The following is a 21,380-nucleotide window of genomic DNA, read 5'->3' on the forward strand; positions in this document are numbered from 1 at the left end:
CATGGGCTCTGGATTCCAATGGATTTGGGTTCAAATTCTGATTTGGCAATTTACTCTAAGCTGTGTGACCTCAAGTTTCCCCAAACCTCCTGAGTTTTAGTTCCCAAATCTGCATAATGTAGAAAAATATCTACCTGGCAGCATTGTTGAGGGGATTGGGTGAGACAGTGCAGGGAAAGTGTCAGGCACTGGGTTTCTAGAGAGAAATGTTGTACAAGGCTGCTGACTTCATATTATTATTATTATTGTTGTTGTTGTTGTTGTTGTTTTGCTGCAAAAAGCTTTACTATTTCCATTTGGTCCAAGTCTTGGGAGATGACCCCAGGATAGTTTAAAAAATCTGCCTATTGCCTGCAGAGAAACTTCAGGCAGAAGCACTGACATCAGAGGAGGTTTCTCAAAGGCCCCTGGGCTCCAGAACCTCCTTGTTGTGTTTGAGAGTGAGCCTTTTGAGGACATTCTCCAGCTCCACCTGGGGACCAGCCAGCCTGCCGAGGTTGATCAGGTGATTGCCCATCTCCTTGGACAATTTTCACCTGCTTCTCCTGGAAGTGGCTCTCCAGGAAGTCAGAGAGTTGGGAGTCTGTGTGGGCAGAACCCAGGACATGCTGATCCCAAACGGCCTGGTTTAGGTTCTTCTCCATGAGCAGAGCAGCTTCCATAGCATCCCAGGTTTTACTCCACTCATCTTGAGATGGCTTCTGCACATCCTGGAAGAGGGTGCAGCTGCAGCACTGGTTTTTGCATTTTCAAGCGATGCACTTCTTGCACTTCTCCTTGACCAATTCGTGGAAAAAGTGGTCTCAGCTGCCCAGAGCCCTGTTATCTTGGTTGAAATGGAAGCCTAAAGAGAGGTAGGTGGAGGAGGCCCCCAGATTCAGTTTGACCTGGTGGTTGATGGCGGCCTCCACCTCGGTGGAATAATTCTGAAGAATCTGGGAGCTCATGGTTGATTAGCAATAAGGAGATAAACTGAAAACATGGTGTTGGCTGGTTCAGGAGGCCTAGGATAGCTGAGTGGTTGGTTCCAAAAGTTGTGACTGGCAAAAAAGATTGGAGGATGGTTGGAGGCTGGAGGAACAGGTGTTTCTGGGTCTGTTCCATCCAAACACTGTTGAAGCAAAAGAAAAGATCTGTGGGCCTGCCAATTTTTTCAGTGAAATATGGTCTTAGAGTTGTCTAAGGCAGTGGTTCACATGATTTAATTGTTGACTGACTAGGAAGCTAACCCTGGCACTGGAGTTTTTCTCCTCTGCAAAACGTTGTTGTTGGAGGGCTAGATGTCAGGGCCCAAGCTAGCCCAGTGTTTGCCAAACTTCTCCGTTGATGGGAATCTCCTTAGGGTACTTGTTAAATATTACAAGTTGCTGGCTTCATCCCAGATCCATTGAATAAGAAGCTCCAGGGGGCCCAGAAAGTTGTGTTTTTAACAAGAGCCCCAGTTTCCCCAGAGAATTTGTATTTCCATCAATCCTAGCTGTACCATTGATTGATTAGTGATCAACAAGATAGTTTTTTCTCTATAAGAGTAAAGACTTACTAAAAGATGATCTTTAAGATCCAGAGTTATTTAAAAAATTCCCTTTAATTGACTGATATATGGGATAAGAGTACATCGTTAAGCTTTTAGGAGAAGGATGCCTTTCATTCCTTTCTGCCTTTGGTGTTCTTCTCTCTGTCCGAAATTCCCTCCACTTTGTCTACCTGGCAAATCTTGCTCCTTCAAGAGTCAATTCAACAATCACTTCCTTTAAAAAGCTCCCATGACTCTGTCAGCTGAATCAGGTGCATCTTCCTCTCTGTATCTTTGTTTTACATCATTTATGAGACATACACAGCATTATGTCACATCATATTTTGTGTTTGTTTCTGCTTCTCTCCACACCAATTCTTGCATATAAAGGTTAAGAGGGTGGGTTCTGGAAGCAAAGTGCCTAGATTTGAATCTCTGAAGGGATCTGAGCAGACAAAACAGACAAAATCACCTTGAATTGGGGGTTGGAGGATGAGCAGGAATTGTCCAGGTGGAGAAAGGAGATTTCCAGGGAACAGCATATGTGAAAGTGTAGAAGTCACAGAAAAACACATTTTTCCCGTCTTGGATCATTTTTAAATGAGAAACTCATTTCTTCAATAATATCTTTTAAGATCTTGAAAATTTTCCATTAGGTCACATTTGGTGTCTTTTCAATTAGACTTTATGTACAAAAGCCATAAAAAAGGACTGTTATGATTCTGAAAATAATGTTTTAAATTGTTAAACCAAGGGGAGTCTCAGATATCCCACGTGCTGTATGATTTTGCAAAGTGTGATATGATCCTGCATGTGAACGGCTTTGTTACAGACATGCCTGGTTAAAGCATGCCTCTTGCACTTATCACTGAGTGGCTTTGAGCAAGTTACTTAGCTTCTCTGAACTTCTTGTGTGAAAAATAGAAATTCACACCCTTTCTCTTTCCTTCGACTCTCTCAGAGTTGAAAGGAAGCTGTTAAAAACAGACAACAGTTAGGAAGATTTTAAAATAATCTTGATAAACAAGGGCACTGGGCCCTAATACTATTTACAAGATATTTAAAAAAGATAAATGTCAAGTCTAGATTTTAAGACTGCATATACAATGGAGCTTGAGGAGAATGAATTTGGTAGCAGTTCACGTCAGAGACACCAGAATAAAAAAAATCAGAACTTGATCAGAAATCAAGTTCAATTGGCTCCAAGGGGATAGTGTAACACGAAAAAGGTGCTTTTTACTTTGGCATCATAACTAGGTTGGCAAACGTATTTTAGCTTTGTAATGCCCAGTGTTGTCAGGAAAAAGGAGACTGGGACCCTACAGGCACTGTAGGTGGGAATATGAAGTTAAATAGTCATTTTGCAGAACAATCTGGCACTACTTGAGCAAATTGAGTTTGTTTGTGCCCATAACCTATCAGTTTCACTCTTGGTTTGTGACAATTTCTATAGATTGGTTCACTCAACTTCCTTCTGTCTCACTTGGAGCGTGATTTCCTGAATGCCAGGGGATAGAAAGGTAAAAAAATATATTCTCCAGATGCCCTTTTTTTTAAAATTCAGGTTCCATTAATGACTTAGCTTCCTCCAAATAATCTATGTATGAGGTATTTGGAAGGTGGAAGTGATTATCATGAGGCAGAGGTCTTGTTTCTGCTCTGTCTGTTATTTTGTTGAAATCTGTAGTCACAAAGACTGTTAGATTACTGCAGTTTATTTTTCAGAAGATATAGAGAAGTCCTGATATCTGGTCCTAGCATGGTATCAGGAAACCGAACAATGAGCATCCCTGGTTTTAGAGAGGTGGTGTTGGTTTCCAGGTCCTCTGGCCCTATTGCTCCCCTGTGGGCCAGTTCTGCTGTGTGGTTCTAGGTGTCATTCCTGGAAGCTCAGCGTAAATCCTGCTTTCTTCCAACCATTTAAAAATAAGAATTCTCTCCATTAGATACCTCTTCGGCTAAATGAGTACAAGGTGATTCTGGTAACTAAAACGGAACCAGGGGAATTTCTCTTGGGAGTTCCCATTGTGACTGAGTGGGTTATGAACCCGAGTAGTATCTATGAGGATGCGGGTTTGATTCCTGGCCTCGGTCAGTGGGTAAGGATCTGGCATTGTCATGAACCGTGGTGTAGATGCAGCTTGGATCTCGTGTGACTGTGGTGTAGCCCAGCTGCTGCAGCTCCATTTTGACCCCTACCCTGGGAACTTCCATATGCCACATGTGTGGCCCTAAAAATAAAGAAGGGGGATTTCTTTTAAAGAGGAGGTGAATAAGAATGCTCATCATGGAGTTCCCGTCATGGCTTAGTGGTTGATGAATCCGACTAGGAACCATGAGGTTGTGGGTTCGATCCCTGGCCTTGCTCAGTGGATTAAGGATCCGGCGTTGCTGTGAGCTGTGGTATAGGTCTCGGACACGGCTTGGATCCCGTGTTGCTGTGGCTCTGGTGTAGGCCGGTGGCTACAGCTCCGATTCAATCCCTAGCCTGGGAACCTCCATATGCCGCAGGAAGCGGCCCTAAAAAAGGCAAAAAAGACAAAAAAAAAAAAAAAAACCCAAAAAACCAAAAAAACCAAAAACCAAGAATGCTCATCATAATGTTATGTGTAACAGCTAGGAATATGAGGTCACCTGTTACCACCATTGAGAGGATGGATTTAGACAATGAGCCGTATATATACTCAGAAATACTATGCAGCAATTGTAGTCTAGGAAATGCTTGTCCACATGGTGATGTAGACAGATCTTAGTGGTAGCCTTTAGTTTTAAAAAAGAGAAAATGAACTTTATAGCATAATATCATTTATGCCAGTTGAAAAATACATGCATAAAATACAATTAGATGATTGACAGTGACATAAACTCTCATCTAATCTTTCTCACATTAGAGTGAGTGCCTAATTGGAAGAGAGGAAACAGAAAGTCAGGAATGTAGACAACAAAGAATAGAGAAACCAGGGGATCTTACACAGAGCGAACTTTGAACTTAGGAGAATGATCTTTGTACTTGAGATGGAAAAAAGAAAAGAAAAACCAGTGACATATATCACAAGAGAAAAATCTTCCACATCTATACTGCAGCATAAATGTTTTTGTGCTATACACCAAGAGAAACATTGACAAAAAAAACCCAACACTTATAAGGAGGAAGAAAAGGGCGATAAGGGGACCACACATGGGTCACAAAAGCAATATTTGAAGGTCATGGCAATATACAGCCTGGAGGAGAACAGAAAAGGAATTAGGGTGATAAACCATTTGGTTTACCTGAAAGTTTCCAAATTTTAGTACTGGAAGTCCTATATCACAGAAACCCCTGAGTCCTGGGCGAACCAGGATGATTGGTCACTCTGCAAAGATATTATTGCCCTCTCAAACTATCTGAAGCACTTCCCTAGAGAAAGATAGGAAACTGACTGAGGGCCAGCTTCAGAGGCAGACCACTGAGAAGAACAAAGTGAGAGGAAGGAGATTTCTGGCTCAATTCATGGAGGACTTTCTAACCAGCTGTGAACCACTGAACAGTTATTCTTCTTAAACCACTACCATTTAGTGAATTCCAGCTGTTACTGAGTTCAGGCTCATTCTGCTCTCCGCATGGTAGGCCAATAAACCCAGAGAGAAGGTGTTGGGGGGAAGGAATAATGACTTTGTTTGGAAAGCCAGGAGTCTGAAAAGATGGTCCTAGAGAATCCTCTTACTCAAGTCAGAACTTAGGCTGCTTTTATACCGAAAGGGGAGGAGGTGCTAGTTTTTGAAAACTTCTTGGTGTTAGAATCCTTTGTTCTTGCAGCTGTTTATGTAGGTCATGATGTTCCTGTAAGCCTCCAAGATAAATGTCATTCCCTGTTCTGCAACATTTTATCTCTATTTGAATGGAAACATGTCATACTCTTAGGACTGTCCAACTCCAAAAAGCCACATCTCTTAACTAATTTACCTTTAAAAATAATATTAAGCATTCTTTCTACTTGGTAAAATTAAGTGCTAGGTTGTGCTACAGACCAGCAAGGGCCTTAGGAAGTTTCAGAGGGGGAGGGGAATTTCTTCTATGAAAGCTCGTCTAGTCAGGGGACTAATTGGGTCTTGATTGAAAACAGTGGCTTATCCTAAGAAGTCTAGCAGTGGACACCATCCTGAGAGTCTGTCTCTGGATGGAACTCTCGATGACACTTGATAAGGAAAGCACTCTGAAGGGGTTTACGATGTGCTAACTATAGTAGCCCAGCACAGACCCTCCTATTGTTGAGCCTGAAAAAGCAGGTGCAGTTTCTGTTTCTAGATGGCAGATGGATAACCAGAATCATTATAACTGTGCATAATAATAATAATAATAATAATAATAAAATAATAGCCTTCATTTTTTGGCATCTATACTATGTGCAAGGCATGATGAAAAGTGCTTCACACATATCCAGAGCCTTTCATGGGACTGTGGTAGTCAGTCAATAAGTATTTGATGAGCAAATGATCTTATTTAGTTTTCTCCCACACAAGTAGACCTGGAGACTCTACACAACTCTCAATGGCAGAACCTATTATTATGTCCTAGATAGATGAGGACACTAAGACTCAAGAAATTATATGGCTATGGTTACACTATTTTTATCTACAACTTTAGGAAAGATAGTAAGTTGAAGATATGTGGTATACCTTCCTTTAATAGACCTTAGTCAACCAGGTCAAATACACTATTTGCTGTGTAATTGGGAAAGCCCAATTTTTGCATATTTAAGACTACTAATTGTTACATTCTCTTTTTAGGTTTCAACTCACTGTTCTTGCCAGTGGAGATATTTTAAAATTTTGCTCTTAATTTTTTCCTTGATTTTATTTATTCACTTTTGGATGAAGATATTTTTATTTTTTAACTTATTTTATTTTATTTTTATTTTATTTTCCCACTATACAGCAAGGGGATCAAGTTATCCTTACATGTATACATTACATTTTTTTCCCCCGCACCATTTGTTCTGTTGCAACATGAGTATCTAGACAAAGTTCTCAATGCTACTCAGCAGGATCTCCTTGTAAATCTATTCTAAGTTGTGTCTGATAAGCCCAAGCTCCGGATCCCTCCCACTCCCTCCCTCTCCCATTAGGCAGCCACAAGTCTATTTTCCAAGTCCATGATTTTCTTTTCTGAGGAGATGTTCATTTGTGCTGGATATTAGATTCCAGTTATAAGTGATATCATATGGTATTTGTCTTTGTCTTTCTGGCTCATTTCACTCAGTATGAAATTCTCTAGTTCCGTCCATGTTGCTGCAGATGGCATGATGCCATTCTTTTTTATGTCTGAGTAGTATTCCATTGTGTATATATACCACCTCTTCCGAATCCAATCATCTGTTGATGGACATTTGGGTTGTTTCCACGTCCTGGCTATTGTGAATAGGGCTGCAATGAACATGCAGGTGCATGTGTCATTGGATGGAGATATTTTTAAACTTCAGTGTGTCATCTACCATTGTTACCCAGATCTTGCCTGTTTACAACAAGGATTACCTGGGACTCTTATTAACAACTGTGATTTCTAGGTCAGCCTCTTGAGGTTCTGCTTCAGCATCTGTGTTAGCATCTGTCACACTGTAGTATAATTAGCTACTGACTATGCAATGCGCTCCTCAAGAGAAAGCACAAAGCAAATGCTTAGCAGTTATCTATTGAATGGATGAATGGATTTCATGGGGTTTATTTTGTGAATCTTTATCAAGTAGTTGTACAATTGTTCAACAGGAAAGGCAAAGAAGTGATGACAGTATGCTCCCTCCAGACTGATCTTGATAATTCATTTATACATAAATTTATCCAACTGCAAATTTGTCTAAATGGCATTATCTTCCTGCTAACATTTTTTAATTTTCACATGGACATGATAGAAGATCTGTCAGATGCTTGAATGGAAGAGAGAGTTTGGCAGGATTTATGGCTTGAAAAACTATGTATATCCCAATGATCACTTTGCTTTAAAAATGTTCCTAAATTTTGCTAGTAATCAGTTACAAGTCACTCTGTTCATGGTTTCTTAAATTTACCTTTAGTTGCTTTTTGAAAAATAACCCTTGTGATTATTATCTCCTGTCTGTGGCATCTGTCTAATTCTCCCAATATTTTAGTAATTCCTGAAAATGTTTCTGATATTTCAACTCAGGGTTATATTGCACTTGAATTAGGTTAGTGGAGTAACTTAGATGTGCTAGTTGAGGATTCACTCATTCAGTTTTATTGTTTTTGTTGAATATCTGCAGTCTGCTGGGTTCACCCAAATTACCTGGGATAAGGCAGTGAGTGAAATATGGTTCTCACAGTGGAGGAAGGGATAGCAAATTTAACAGTTGATTGTAATGGAGGTAAACTCAGACTACTTGTAATACAACAGAGAGGAGCTTCTAAATCAGCCTGGCATCAGAGGACTCTTCTTGAAAGAGCTGATCCTTGGGCTGTGGCTCAGTGGGACCTGGTCAGGCAGAGACATGGAAGTGGAGCAGTTTAGACAGAGGCAGAACATTTGCCAAGCTTGGACACTGGGAGGAATAAGGGGTTAACTGAGGAAAGGAATTGATAGGCCCTTGGGCCTTCCTCTCCAAGACCCATTGTCGGATCTCTTAGGCTTCAGAATCATTCAATGATCATCCATTTCTTTTCTACTTGAACTCTAGTGGTGGCAACTCTGGGCTCATGAGGTACCTAATTACCCACCACTAACAATATATTGACATGGGATGGGGAATTGTGTGGAAACAATATTATTCCAACCAATGAGCTGCAGGATGCAAACAGATTCCTGTGGGCTGATGGGAGAGAATGAGAAATGTTCTATATTGGACTCTGAGGAAGCCCATATTCATTTAAGTCTTATTATAAACACATGCCTTATATAATCATGCTAGTTAGTGCCGTGTGCGCCTTATCCCTCTCACAAAGCCGTCTGGAAAGCTAGGATTTATATTTATCCATGGCTGCTCTGTCTGTAATCAAGAAGCTTTGCTTTTGACTCCCGCAGAAGTTTCCATTTAAATAAAAATAAAATTGAAATCAAATGCTGCATTTGGAGCTGCTCTGCTCCCTTTACATTTACTGATCAGCCCTTCTCATTACTTAACCTCAGAAATCAGAGCCTCTGAAACTGATGGACATAGCTGTATATATGCCATTCTTTTGTTTATTGACTGCTTATTCCTGAGCTCCCTAAAAAACTATTCTGAAGGAGTGTTTGATAGAGTCCAGATAAAGAAGTGTTTCTCAAGGTGTAGGCTCCAAACCCTGTGCATAGGAATCACTGGGAAATTTACAAAAAACCAAATATTTCCCAGACCCTACACAGACTTTCTGCTTTAGAAGTTCTAGAGTTAATGTCCAGGGAATAGCATTTTAAACAATCTCTTGTTGGTTCCTATGAATATTTACCTATCATATGCATCTACCCTGAGCACTGGCTGTTTACCAGTGCTGTAGGTTCAAAGCTGAATAAGACAGTTCCTGCTCCCAAGCCATAGTCTGGTGGGTGACAAATGAACACACGCAGTTCATCCAAACTAATTAGTTCAAGAATAGAGCAAAAGCAACACGGATGGTGACAAAATGTGATGCCTTGGCATGGTGGTGGGTGATGAAACCAGGAATGTTTTGCTATCAGTAAAAAAAAAAAAAAAAAAAAAAAAAAAAATCAAAGGTTGCAGATATTTTCTAACAAAATGTGTATTAAGTCTGATTCTAGATTTTTCGCATGTTGTTTAAAAATATTTTTATTACAAAAACTTTTATACATACACAAAAGTGGTGAGAATCAAATTATAATAACGGTATAATAATACTATAGTATGGCATAATATAGTACAATATTATAATAGATTCCATATAACCAGCATGTTACATATATCAGAATTTTGCCTTTTTTGCTTCATCGCCTCCTTCCCCCTCGACACCACCCAATCATTAGGTTTTCAAATCCCAGTTCTCATGTCATTTCACTTATGAATGGGCATTTTCTGAGTGAACCATTGAGGTACCATCATACCTAAAGAAATTCACTATCATGCCTTGGTGTCATATTCAAATGTCTCCAATTTTCTTGAGAATGTGATGTTATTATTGTTTATATCAAGATCTAAATCAAATCCACACGTACTGGATTCAGCCGTTGTGTTTCTTAACTCTCCAGTAATCTAGAACAGCCTATCTTCCCTGGCCCCTCTCACCGCTCCCTCTGTTTTTATGTTGCTTTTCTTATTAAAGAAACTGGGTCTTATGGAAAATCCCACATTCAGAATGTGTCTGTTTGCTTCATCGTGGTGTCATTGAACAGATTTATCTACCCTTTCTATGAACAATAAGCTAGAAGTTAGTTCTAAAGACTTGCTGAGATTCAAGTCCTAGGTTTTTTCAAGAACATTTCGTCATTGGTGCTGTGTACTTGACATTGCATCACACTAGAAGGGCACAGGAAGTCTGATTGTACAATTTTAATGATGCTAATTTGATCAAGGGTTTCATATGGTGGCTATCTAATATCTCCATTCCACAATCTCCTTTAAACTTTCCTCTAATGGTTTCATTTACAGATAATCTTTGCTTGAATCAGTTATGTTGCTAGCGGTTGAAGATGGGCACTTTTTCTAATGCTGTCATCCTCTCCCATATATTGGCTGGAATTCTTCTCTACAAACCCATTATGCCCACAAACTATGAACATCTGCTTACTCCAAAACATTTTTCATTGAGGAAAGGCAGGGTAAATAGTTCTGTCCTTTAATGTCTGATGTTCAGTTAGGAGTTGGTACCTAGTTACAACTAATGGTGAACACTGTGAGTCCTGAGGTTCCTTATTTTTCTGTTGGGTATAATTTCGAGCACATGGGTTTTATATGCAGCATACTTCAAGACATTGGCCTTTCATCACATCCTCAGTACTTTTTGATAACTCCCCTACATTCTGGTATAAGAAGTTTTTGGAATTTTCTTTTGCTTCAGCTCTAATTCATCATCTACTTTTCAGAAGAGTTCCTATTTCTTTTGGAGGAGAATGGTCTTTATAAGCTGTAAATTCAAGTGCTAGGGATGCTTGCTGTCACGAGACCATGATTGTCTTAGGCCTTTTAGTGGGAAGAGCGAGAATAAAAAAAAATTCGAAGTTCCTGCGGAGACACAGTGGGATTGGTGGCATCTCTGGAGCACTGGGACACAGGTTCAATCCCCAGCCCAGCACAGTGGGTTAAGGATCTGATGTTGTCACAGCTGTGGTGTAGGTTGTAACTGCAGCTTGGATCTGATCCCTGACCTGGAAACTCCATATGCTAAGCGATGGCCAAAAAAGAAAAAAATATATATTCTACTGTACAGTACAGGGAACTATATCCAATCTCTTTTGATAGACCATGATGGAAGATAATATGAATGTATTATACACACACACACACACACACACACACACCATTCCTTTTTTATATATGGATGTGTTGCTTTGCTGTACAGCAAAAATTGACACAACATTGTAAATCAGCAATACTGTAATAGATAATTTATTTTTTTTTTTTGTCTTTTCTAGGGCCACATCCGTGGTATATGGAGGTTCCCAGGCCAGGGGTCTAATTGGAGCTGTAGCCGCAGGCCTACGCCAGAGCCACAGTAACGCGGGATCTGAGCTGTTTTTGTAACCTACACCACAGCTCACGGGGCAACGCCAGATCCTTAACTCACTGAGCAAGGCCAGGGATCGAACTCACATCTGGCATTGCCAGGGATCAAATCCACAACCTCATGGTTCCTAGTTGGATTCATTAACCACTGAGCCACGGCGGAACTCCTATAATAGAAAAGTTAAAAATCCATTTAAAAATTTTAAGTTCAAGCTAAACATTGACATTCCAAATATAGTAATATAAAGTTTTCACTTGTTGAATTTACACTTGTTTCTCTTTTCTCATACACTAAAAATCTTGGTTCCTGATAAAATTAGCATAAATGCTTATTTTCTATAATATCCATAATCTATTCCTTTGTGGTTGGAAAAGATGTTTGATTTCAGTCTTCTCAAATTTATTAAGACTTTCTTGTTTTCTCTCTTCACTCTCACTTACAAGCCAATATAATCTCTTGAGTGGGAATCAAAGCGATGAAGTTTCAACTGGCATCATGCTGGCTAACATTTGTGGGTGCTTATTATGTGGTGGGAAAAATTTAAATGGCTTATGTTTGAATGATTTATGCATTTAATTCTTATGCCAACTCTATGAGAGGGGTACTATTATTATTTCCATGTTACAATTGGGGAAGCCAAGGAACCAAGGCGCTTAATAACTTGTTCGAGATCACAGAAAAAGTAAATGGTAGAGCTGGAATTTGAATTGATGCAACTGGGCTACAGAGCCCATAATCTTAACCATGAGAAACTCTGCCTGCCTGAAGCCATCTGCTCTAGGTTATAGTAAACAAAGAGCTTGGGAAATCTAATCCCCGTGTTTCTCCAGTCAACACTCACCACTTTCTTCTTCAGTTCTTCCTTTAGTGACTCCGTTTCTCTTTTGCCAATGAACTATAGCCCATTCTGTTCTCTCTGCTACACTATTGAAGATAGTAGGCATTTCACAAATACTTTCAGCTCTGCTTCTGGTCATTCATTGAGCAAACCAGTAACTCTGAAGCACAATCTGATTCATATGTAAACAGGAAAGAAAATCTATTTTGGTTGTGATTTTTAGGAAACCAGACTATTCCACTTTGAATATAAGCTTTGTGGTTTATTTTTATTTTTTTATTTTTTTTTTTGAGAACAAGTACACATTCCAGCACAAAAATATTCTTGTGCCCTACAAATCCCCTTCGGCCTTATTAAACCTTGGAATTAATGCTGGGTGGTACAGTGTAAAGTGCATGCAAGATGGGGGCTCTCGTTGGTTTGATCTTCACACAAAAGAATCTGGCAGAGCCCAGTAGAAGCACTGACCACAAGCAGTGCCTCTGCCTGGAGGGTCCTGGGCCCAAGCTGTAGAGAGAAAGTGTCCTTAGCACAACTTCATGTGGCATAGCTTAAGTGATAGTGAGGGTGGCCTAAATCTTAGCTAAGAAAGAAGAGAGGAGCATCAAGCTATTTTGTGAAGGCAAAGACGGCAAAGACAGTGGTGAGAAAATAACAGGCAAATTCACAAAGTCAGTAGCAGATAGAGTCAGGTGCAAGCGACTGGTGAGGGGGACCATTCTCGACTAAGGTGATGTATGAAAGGAGGAAACGTGCTGAAGTCTCATTTACCTGATGCTTAGTGTGGATTTCCAAGGCGACTGGCCGTTTAAAGCCTTGCTACACAAAACGTGGTCCACAGGCCCTATCTTTGCTCAGCTCAAACCTACTGGGTCAGAATCTCCTTTCAGACAAGATTGCCAGGTAGATTATGGAATATAGACGTGGAGGAACACAGGTTTAAGGGACTTTGACAATGGTAGCTGTGTGACTTAGAGAAGTGGATTTCTCTCTTTGGGCCTCCAATTCCTTATTTCTAAAATGGACGTATCACATTTAAGCTTTCCAAGTATCTTTTAAAGATTGAAATCTCATTCCAGCTCTGTGCCACTGATGCCCATCTTCCCCTGCACAGCAGTAGAGCCCAGCACAGTAGGGCTGAGGCGTTCTGGGGCCGTTGTGGTCACAGAGCTCTCTGAGCTGTTGAGGTCACAAGGCCTAGCCTTTTGGTCCACATGGGAGAGATGAATTTCTCCCTGATCAGCTATGGCGAGGGCAAGTGCTATGACTCAGAGGTGTGGGACATAAGCTCCCTGTGGGATAGACCTTGATCAATGGGAAAAGGAGACCAAGAGGAACAAGGTAGATACAGAGGGAGGAAAAAGAGAGTGCTGAGTATAACCTTCTGGAAAGTTATACTGGCTGAAGGAATGAGCGTGCCTTGCGGGATGAGCACCTCTGCAGCTCACCCTGACAAGTGGCGCCTTAGCAAAGTACAGATCACATTAGTTCACCTACTTCTTTCATTCACTTCTGCTTTTCTTTTTTACCTTGGTCTTGTTTGTCTTGCACCTCCACCTTGAAGTCAGCACCTTAATCCTTGCCTCAGACTGCTTTCAGAGGACGAAGACAAAACTGAATGTCGAATACACCATGCTGTTTAAATGGGGAAAATACTGTCATCTCATTTTATAGTAAAGCCAAATGATGTGTGTGAGTTGTCCCAGGCCATGCAATTAGGGAGGGACAGAGCTGGATCTTATCCTAAGTCTATCGGCCCCAAGTCCATGTACTACTTTACTCAGATAAAGAACAGATTTATGGAACATCAGTCAACATGCCAGTTTTTTTCCACTCTGTCTTCACAACTACTCTGTAAATTGCCCTCGACTTAAAGATGGGGAAACCAAGGCTTAGAAATTTATTGGATTTGCTTGAGATCATATAGGAAGTTAGTGGTAGAACTGGACTTAGTTTAAGTTCTGCTTCATTACAGAGGAGTTAACAAGTAATTCCTGATGCCTTTGTGCCTGTGTAAGGGCTTTGTGTCCACATTACTGTGACAGCCATGGCTGATTAAATAACATGAAAATCACTGTGACAGACATCCTCCTGTACAAAAATCCCAAAGAAAAAGCTTAAAGTAGTTTTTAAACAAATCTTTCTCATGGCTATGACTCTACTTTCATCAAATTTTCCTAAAGAGTTCCTTATGGGAGTTCCCATTGTGGCTCAGTGGTTAATGAACCCAACTAGCATCCTTGAGGATGTGGGTTCATCCCTGGCCTTTCTCAGTGGGTTAAGGATTGAGCATTGCCATGAGATGTGGTGTAGGTCGCAGACACAGCTCAGATCCCCCATTGTTGTGGCTGTGGTGTAGGCTGGCCACTACAGCTCCGATTGGACACCTAGCCTGGGAACCTCCACATGCCACGTGTGCAGCCTAAAATACAAAGACGAAAACAAAACCAAAAAGAGTTCTTTATGGTAATGCAGGACCAAAGTGTGTTCCCTGATACCTGCTGAAAAGCTAAACAGCTGAAATTCTCAAAATACAATAGTTCAGATCTATGGAATGGATTTTGATGTGTTAACTTCAGATCAACACTGATTTATTTGTGTGGACTTTCTATTCCACTCCTGCCCCTAGTTCCCTGCCTATGGATGGTGCAGAATTATCTAAACTATCACTGCTTTTTTTTTTTCTCTTTTGTCTCTTGTTTTATGGAGTATCATTTGTGGGTGAAAAAAGTACAGGGAGGAAAAACCCCCACCCCAGCTGGAATACACTGAAAAGCTGGAGCTTCTGAGGTCTGGCCTGGGCTAAAAGAAAAATAAGAAAAAATGACCTTGACATGTGAAATGACCTTTAAATAGATCCACAATCCTTTTCATGAGGGCAAAGCCTTCCACCATGATGAATCTGTGGAATCATGCCTCACAGCCAATAGCTACAAGATGAAAGTGAAGCCGCAGCAAATGTAAGAGGCCAGGTTGATGGTTCCCTCGCTGGCTGGGCCCCCAAATTCCCCTTTTACATGGAGTCCAACAGGCTGCTCCATCTGTAGGTCGATGGGGAAAGGTGTGTGTGCCTTTCTAGTGGAGCTGTACTTTGTTGCAGTACCAGGCCTCACTGCTTGGATGTTATACCAGCTCCTAGTCATTTTCCCTGACTCACGTAGGGCCCATCAAACCTGAATGGTGTCACAAGATCCATTATCTTTCCTTCAGGATAAAATTCAAATGTCTCAGTTATAAAAGGCCTTCCGTTAACTGACTTCTGCCTACTTTCCAGTCTCCTTTGTCTCTGCCTCATCCTCAAACAACATGAAGCTTGTATTGGTTCGTGTATGTTTCAATAACAAACGGAATCTCTTACCTTTCAGGAGAAACAATGGCTCCTATCTTATCCCACATGTTCACAGAGTGTTCACTGGGCCTCTGCTTGTGCCTTTCACTCGCTAGCTAAGGATGTGGAGCAGTTACCCCAGTGCTGTCCAGTATGGCAGCTGTCAGCCCCATGTGGCTACTGGTCATTTGAAAAGTGTGAACAGAAAGCAGAGCCGAAACAGAATCACAGCCTTTGCAAACAAACTTAGGGCGATGAAAGGGGACAGGTGGGAGGGGTAGGGGAGGGATGGACAGGGGCTTGGGGTTGGCATATGCACACTGTAGTGTATGGAATGACTGGCCAATGGGGACCTGCTCTATAGCTCAGGGAACTCTACCCAGTATTCTGTAATAATGTGGGAGAAAAATCTGAAAAAGAATGAATGCGTGGGCATATGTATAACTGAATCACTTTGCTGTACAGCAGAATTTATCACCTCATTGTAAATCAGCTATACTTCAACAAAACTTGAAAAAATGAAAAAAATGCACTATAAAATAAATGAAGCTCAGAGAGATATTTAACTTACTTGAGAAAATATCTCACTGAAAAATAAATATTCCATGAAAAATTAAAAAAAAAGGCCTCGTCCAAAATGAGATGTTTTATAAGAATATAATACATACTTGTAGCACGGCACAAACACGCAGTGTGGACAATAATATAAAATATTAATATTTTTGTATTGATTAGACAGTGAAGGATAATATTTTGAATATATTAGGTTAAAGTATTTATTATATTGCTAAAATTAATTTCATCAGGTTCTCTCTCTCTCTCTTTCTAATGTGGCCAGTGTGACTCCTAGGAAATTTAAATGGCACACGTGGCTTGTGGAAATGACAGCGGCGGTTACTTCTCCTCTCATGTCATTGGCAGACACCAGCCACAGGCCCCACCTAACCTCCAAGCGGCAGGACAGGGCTGTCCTAACAGGTGCTTGAAAGGAGAGGCGGAGACGATGCTGGTGACCATCCTTCACGACCACACAGAACTCTTAGTGGCTTTCTGCACCGGACACAGGTGCCTTTGAAAGGCTGTTCCATTTGGCTGAAAGTTCCTCCCTTCCCACCGACACTTGGACAACACCCACCTCTTCCAGAAGTGGCTCAAATGTAATTTTAGCCTGCCTGGACCCCACCCACCCAGCGCACACCCACAACGTGGGGTCGCTCACACTGTTCTCTTGATCTCATCTGACCCCGAGCACCTCTCACTTGGTTTTCCAGTAACAGGTTTGTGCACTTGTTGCCAAGACAATGCTGGGGACCTTTGGGACAGACGGTCTCACTCGCTATACCCCAGCCCCTCTCAGACGGCCTGCTACAGGATGTTAATGACCAAATGGATGAATGGATAGTGGGGCACAGTTTACAAGCTGCTTTTACATCTCCTCACCCCACGCGAACCTTGGGGGGGGGCACCGTACTGGGTTTATTATTTCCATTTTAAAGTCAAGGAAACTGAGGTTCAGAATAGGGCAGAGATCAGTCCAAATCACACAGAAAATAAACTGGAAAACCAAGATCAGAATTCAGGCTTCCTAGTCCAATGGACTTCCTCAAACTGCCAAACTGCCTTTTATTTCTCAGGCTATTCTCCCCCCACCACCCAATTTCTTTTCTTTTCTTTCTTCAAGTTTTATTGAGATACAATTGACATAGATCATTGTAAGTTTAATGTGTACAGCCTTACAATTTGATTTATATATATCATGAAGTGACTCTTACAATTTTGGTGAACATCCGTCATCTCATATAGGCATAAAATTAAAGAAATGGAAAAAATTTTTTTCTTGTGATAACTCATAGGATTTACTCTCTTAATAATTTTATATATAACATACAGAAGTTTTAACAGCATCCCCTGTACTTATATATCTTATAAATGGAAATTTATACCTTTTGACTGTCTCAGGCTATACTTGAAGTGACAGATTTGGATCTGCTTAGTAACACAAATGATGATTTTTTTCTCGTCCTCAGCATCTCCACATCTGCTGTTTCTCTCCACTCATCCATCTCTACCTCCACCCATTCATTTCACAAATATTTATTGAGTATCTACTCTGCACCAGAACTGTTTCAGAAGGAAAGACTCTTGAATCAGACTGGATTAAGTACTTTTGCACTTACTAGTTGCATGATCTTGATGAGTTTATCCATTCTTTGCCTCAGTTTTTCTTCAGCCAGAATGGGGATGACAGTGACTCTTCACAGGGCTGTGTTGAGGATTTTATATTTTGTATTGATTAAGATTTCATACCTTAACAATCCCCACTTATTATTTCAAAGGGCCACCTCCTGGGTCAGTTGGTTCTCTGCTCTGGCTTTATAAGGCTGATATCAAGGGCTTGGTTGTACTGTCTTCCTTTCTGGATGTCATGGGAGAGGAATCTACTTTCAAGCTCTTTCAAGTTGCTGACAGATTTCAATTCCTTGTGGTTGTAGGACTAGGGTTGCCATTTGTTTTCTAACCATCAGCTGGGCATTGTTCTCAGCTTCTAGGAGCCACTTGCATTCCTTATATCACTGCTCCCTTCCTCCATTTTGGAAAGAAGCAAAATCCCAACCCTCACATTTCAAATCTCATGTCTGACTTCTCCTCCTGCCCGATTTCCCCACCTCCAGCTGGAGAAATTTATCTGCTCTTTTAAGGTCTAATGTGATTAGATTGAGCCTCTCCAGGTACTCCAGAACCATCTCCCTATCTCAAGCTTTTGACTTAATTACATCTGCAAAGCCCCTTTTGCAGGTAAGGTCATAGTCACAGGTTCTACGGATCATGGGATGGACATATTGGCGGCGGCATTATTCTACCTACCAGAAAGGGTAAATGAAAAAAGTCATCTAAATACACTTGATGACATGCCTAGTTATATTGTAACCACTCAATAAGTGTCAGTTGTAATTACAGTTGTTGTGTTATTAATTATATCATTAGCCCTAGGAGTGAGTCAGGGGAGAGAGTGTTACCCTCTATTATGAGTAAGGAAATGGATACCCAGAGATGTGAAATTACTACTGAGCTCTAATGGTCACAGCATCACTGAGTGTTCATCTTGGCATCCCCAGAGTCTAGTATGGAATCTAGTGGACAATGACAGTCATTACTTTTTGAGGACTTTCTGCATTTCAGATGCTTTGAAAAGTGTTTCTCATTCCCATAACATCCCTGTCAGGTATGTATTATTAACCCATTTTATAGCGGAGAAATGGAGGGTCAGAGTAGTATAGTGAGATCTCAAGGTCCAAGAGCTTGCAAGGTGTGAAATTGAGACTTGAACTTGACTCTTTTTAATTGTAATTCTTTCTGCCCCTGCATGCTGGCCCACTGGTTTGTTTTACTTCAGTGGATCTGGATTGTCCTGGCACTTCCCAGTGGGCTCTGTCCCACCAGCATTATTCTTATTTTATTTTATTTTTTTGATGATAGCCTGGAATTCAGAGAGTTTAAATGACTCCCCCAAAGTCATCTAAAGGCAAGGGTGGGAGTCAAGCCAAAGTTGAGCCTAATGCTGAGGTCCTGCCTCCCCCACCACTGTGCTGCCAAGGTGGGGGCTCAGCACACATGTGTTGAGTGAAGGAAGGTGTCTCTTCCAGGCCCACCTCCATCTCCTTATTTCACATGAAGGATAGTCAAGAGATGCAGTGGACCTCATGAAATGGGAGGACAGTTGGTTTCTTTTTCTTTTTCTTTTTTTGTCTTTTTGCTATTTCTTGGGCCGCTCCTACGGCATATGGAGGTTCCCGGCTAGGGGTCCAATCGGAGCTGTAGCCACCGGCCTATGCCAGAGCCACAGCAATGCGGGATCCGAGCGCGTCTGCAACCTACACCACAGCTCAAGGCAACGCCAGATCGTTAACCCACTGAGCAAGGGCAGGGACGAACCTGCGACCTCATGGTTCCTAGTCGGATTCGTTAACCACTGTGCCATGACGGGAACTCCATACAGTTGTTTCTTGAAGGCTGAAAATGATGGATATTTTCCTCTGAGAATGAGAATTCTGTGAAGGGACCAGGCTCCCAGTGGTGTGGCCTCTGTTGTCTCTTCGGGATGTGACTCTGGGCCGTAGTGGAGTTACCCATCATGGGTGCTGGTAGGATGTTTACTAGATGATTCTTCATTGTTTGGGTTTTTTTTAAAAGGTCAATTAAAGGCCCAAGAAAAGGAGCTTGGGAGGCTGTGACTCGCTGGTGTTCTTAAGGCTTTATGACTTTTTCTGTCTCATTTCTGTCCATGAAAATGCAGTCAGGCTAAGGACTTGCTCCCTCCATTCAGGGAAATGGCTTCAGGAAGTTTTAGTGATCAAGGGGGCAAGGGCAATTTGTGCCAGTTGCTATTGGTTGACCTGAAAATATATTGGAGGTTGTTACCCTCTGGAATTTCAGTTGATTCTAGAGCACTGGAGCAAGGTGAGTGGGGTACATAAAGACTGTATGTTGGTTAAGGTCACAGTTACTGAAATCATCAGACTTTGGTTTGAACTCTGGCTCTGTCATTTACCATGTGTCTTTAGGTGACTTGCTTTACCCCTCTGACCCTCATTTTCCTTATCCTAAATACAGGCAACAACATCTAACAACTTCCTCCTCCTTCTTTTCCAGAAGGTCAGGGTCCACAGCAAAACAATAGCATAACAGACTGTCTCTATTATTTCAGGCAAACACGAGTCTGTCCTACATGTCCGTGATCTTTTCTGTGTTGTAGCTACATCATTTGTGCCATATTTTAGACTCCACATACAAGTGATGTCATATGGTGTCCATCTTTCTCCTTCTGGCTTACTTCACTCAGTATGAGAGTCTCTAGTTCCATCCATGTTGCTGCAAATGGCATTATTTTTTCCTTTTTATGGCTGAATAGTATTCCATTGTATATGTGTACCATATTTCCTAATCCATTCATCCGTAGATAGACATTTAGGTTGTTTCCATGTCTTGGCTTATTGTGAATAGTGCTGTGGTGAACATAGGGGTGCATGTCTCTTTTTCAATGAAATTTTTATCTGGATATATGCCCAGGAGTGGGATTGTTGGGTCATATGGTAGTTCTATATTTAGTTTTCTGAGGTATTTCCATACAGTTTTCAACAGTGGTTGTACCAATTTACATTCCACCAACAGTGAAGGAGGGTTCCCTTTTCTCCATACCCTCTCCAGCATTTGTTATTCATTGTCTTGTTAATGATGATCAGTCTAACTGGTATGAAGTGGTACCTTATTGTAGTTTTGATTTGCATTTCTCTAATAATGAGTGATGTTGAGCCTTTTTTCATGTGTCTGCTGGCCATCTGTATGTCTTCTTTGGAGAAATGTCTATTTAGGTCTTCTGTCCTTTTTTCAGTTGGGTTTTCTTATTGTTGTTGTTGAGTTGTATGTGTTGTTCGTATATTTTGGAGATTAAACTTTGGTCAGTTGAGTTATTTGCAAAAATTTTCTCCCATTCTGTGTGTTGTCTTTTCATTTTTTAATGGTTTCCTTTGCTGTGAAGAAGCTTTCAAGTTTAATCAAGTCCCATTGGTTTATTTGTGTCTTTCAGGTCCCATTGATTTATTTGGGTCTTTATTCTAGGCAGTGGATCAAACAAGATGCTGTTGTGATTTATGTCAAAGAGTGTTCTGCCTATGTTTTCCTCTAGGAGTTTTACAGTGTCTGGTCTTACATTTTGGTCTCTAATACATTTTGAATTTATTTTTGTGTATAGTGTTAGACAACATTCTAATTTCATTCCCTTACATGCAGTTGTCTAGTTTTTCCAGTACCATTTATCGAAGAGACTATCTTTCCTCCACTGTATATTCTTACCTCCTTTGTCATAGATTAATTGACCATAGGTGTTTGGGTTTATTTCTGGGCTTTCTATCCTGTTTTCACTGATCAATATTTCTGTCTTTGTGACAGCACCATACTGTTTTGATGACTGTAGCTTTGTAGTAGAGTCTGAAGTCAGGGAGCATGCTTCCTCCAGTTCTGCTTTTTCTTTTAAATATTTCTTTGGCTATTCGAGGTCTTTT

At 40.9% G+C, this 21,380-nt stretch overlaps 1 pseudogene; it reads right to left on the reverse strand.

Moving 5' to 3' along the window:
- On the reverse strand, positions 398-3,644 carry LOC110261407 (annotated as a pseudogene).

The sequence above is a fragment of the Sus scrofa genome, chromosome 6 (genome assembly GCF_000003025.6).
Source record: "Sus scrofa isolate TJ Tabasco breed Duroc chromosome 6, Sscrofa11.1, whole genome shotgun sequence".
Classification (NCBI taxonomy): Eukaryota; Metazoa; Chordata; class Mammalia; order Artiodactyla; family Suidae; genus Sus; species Sus scrofa.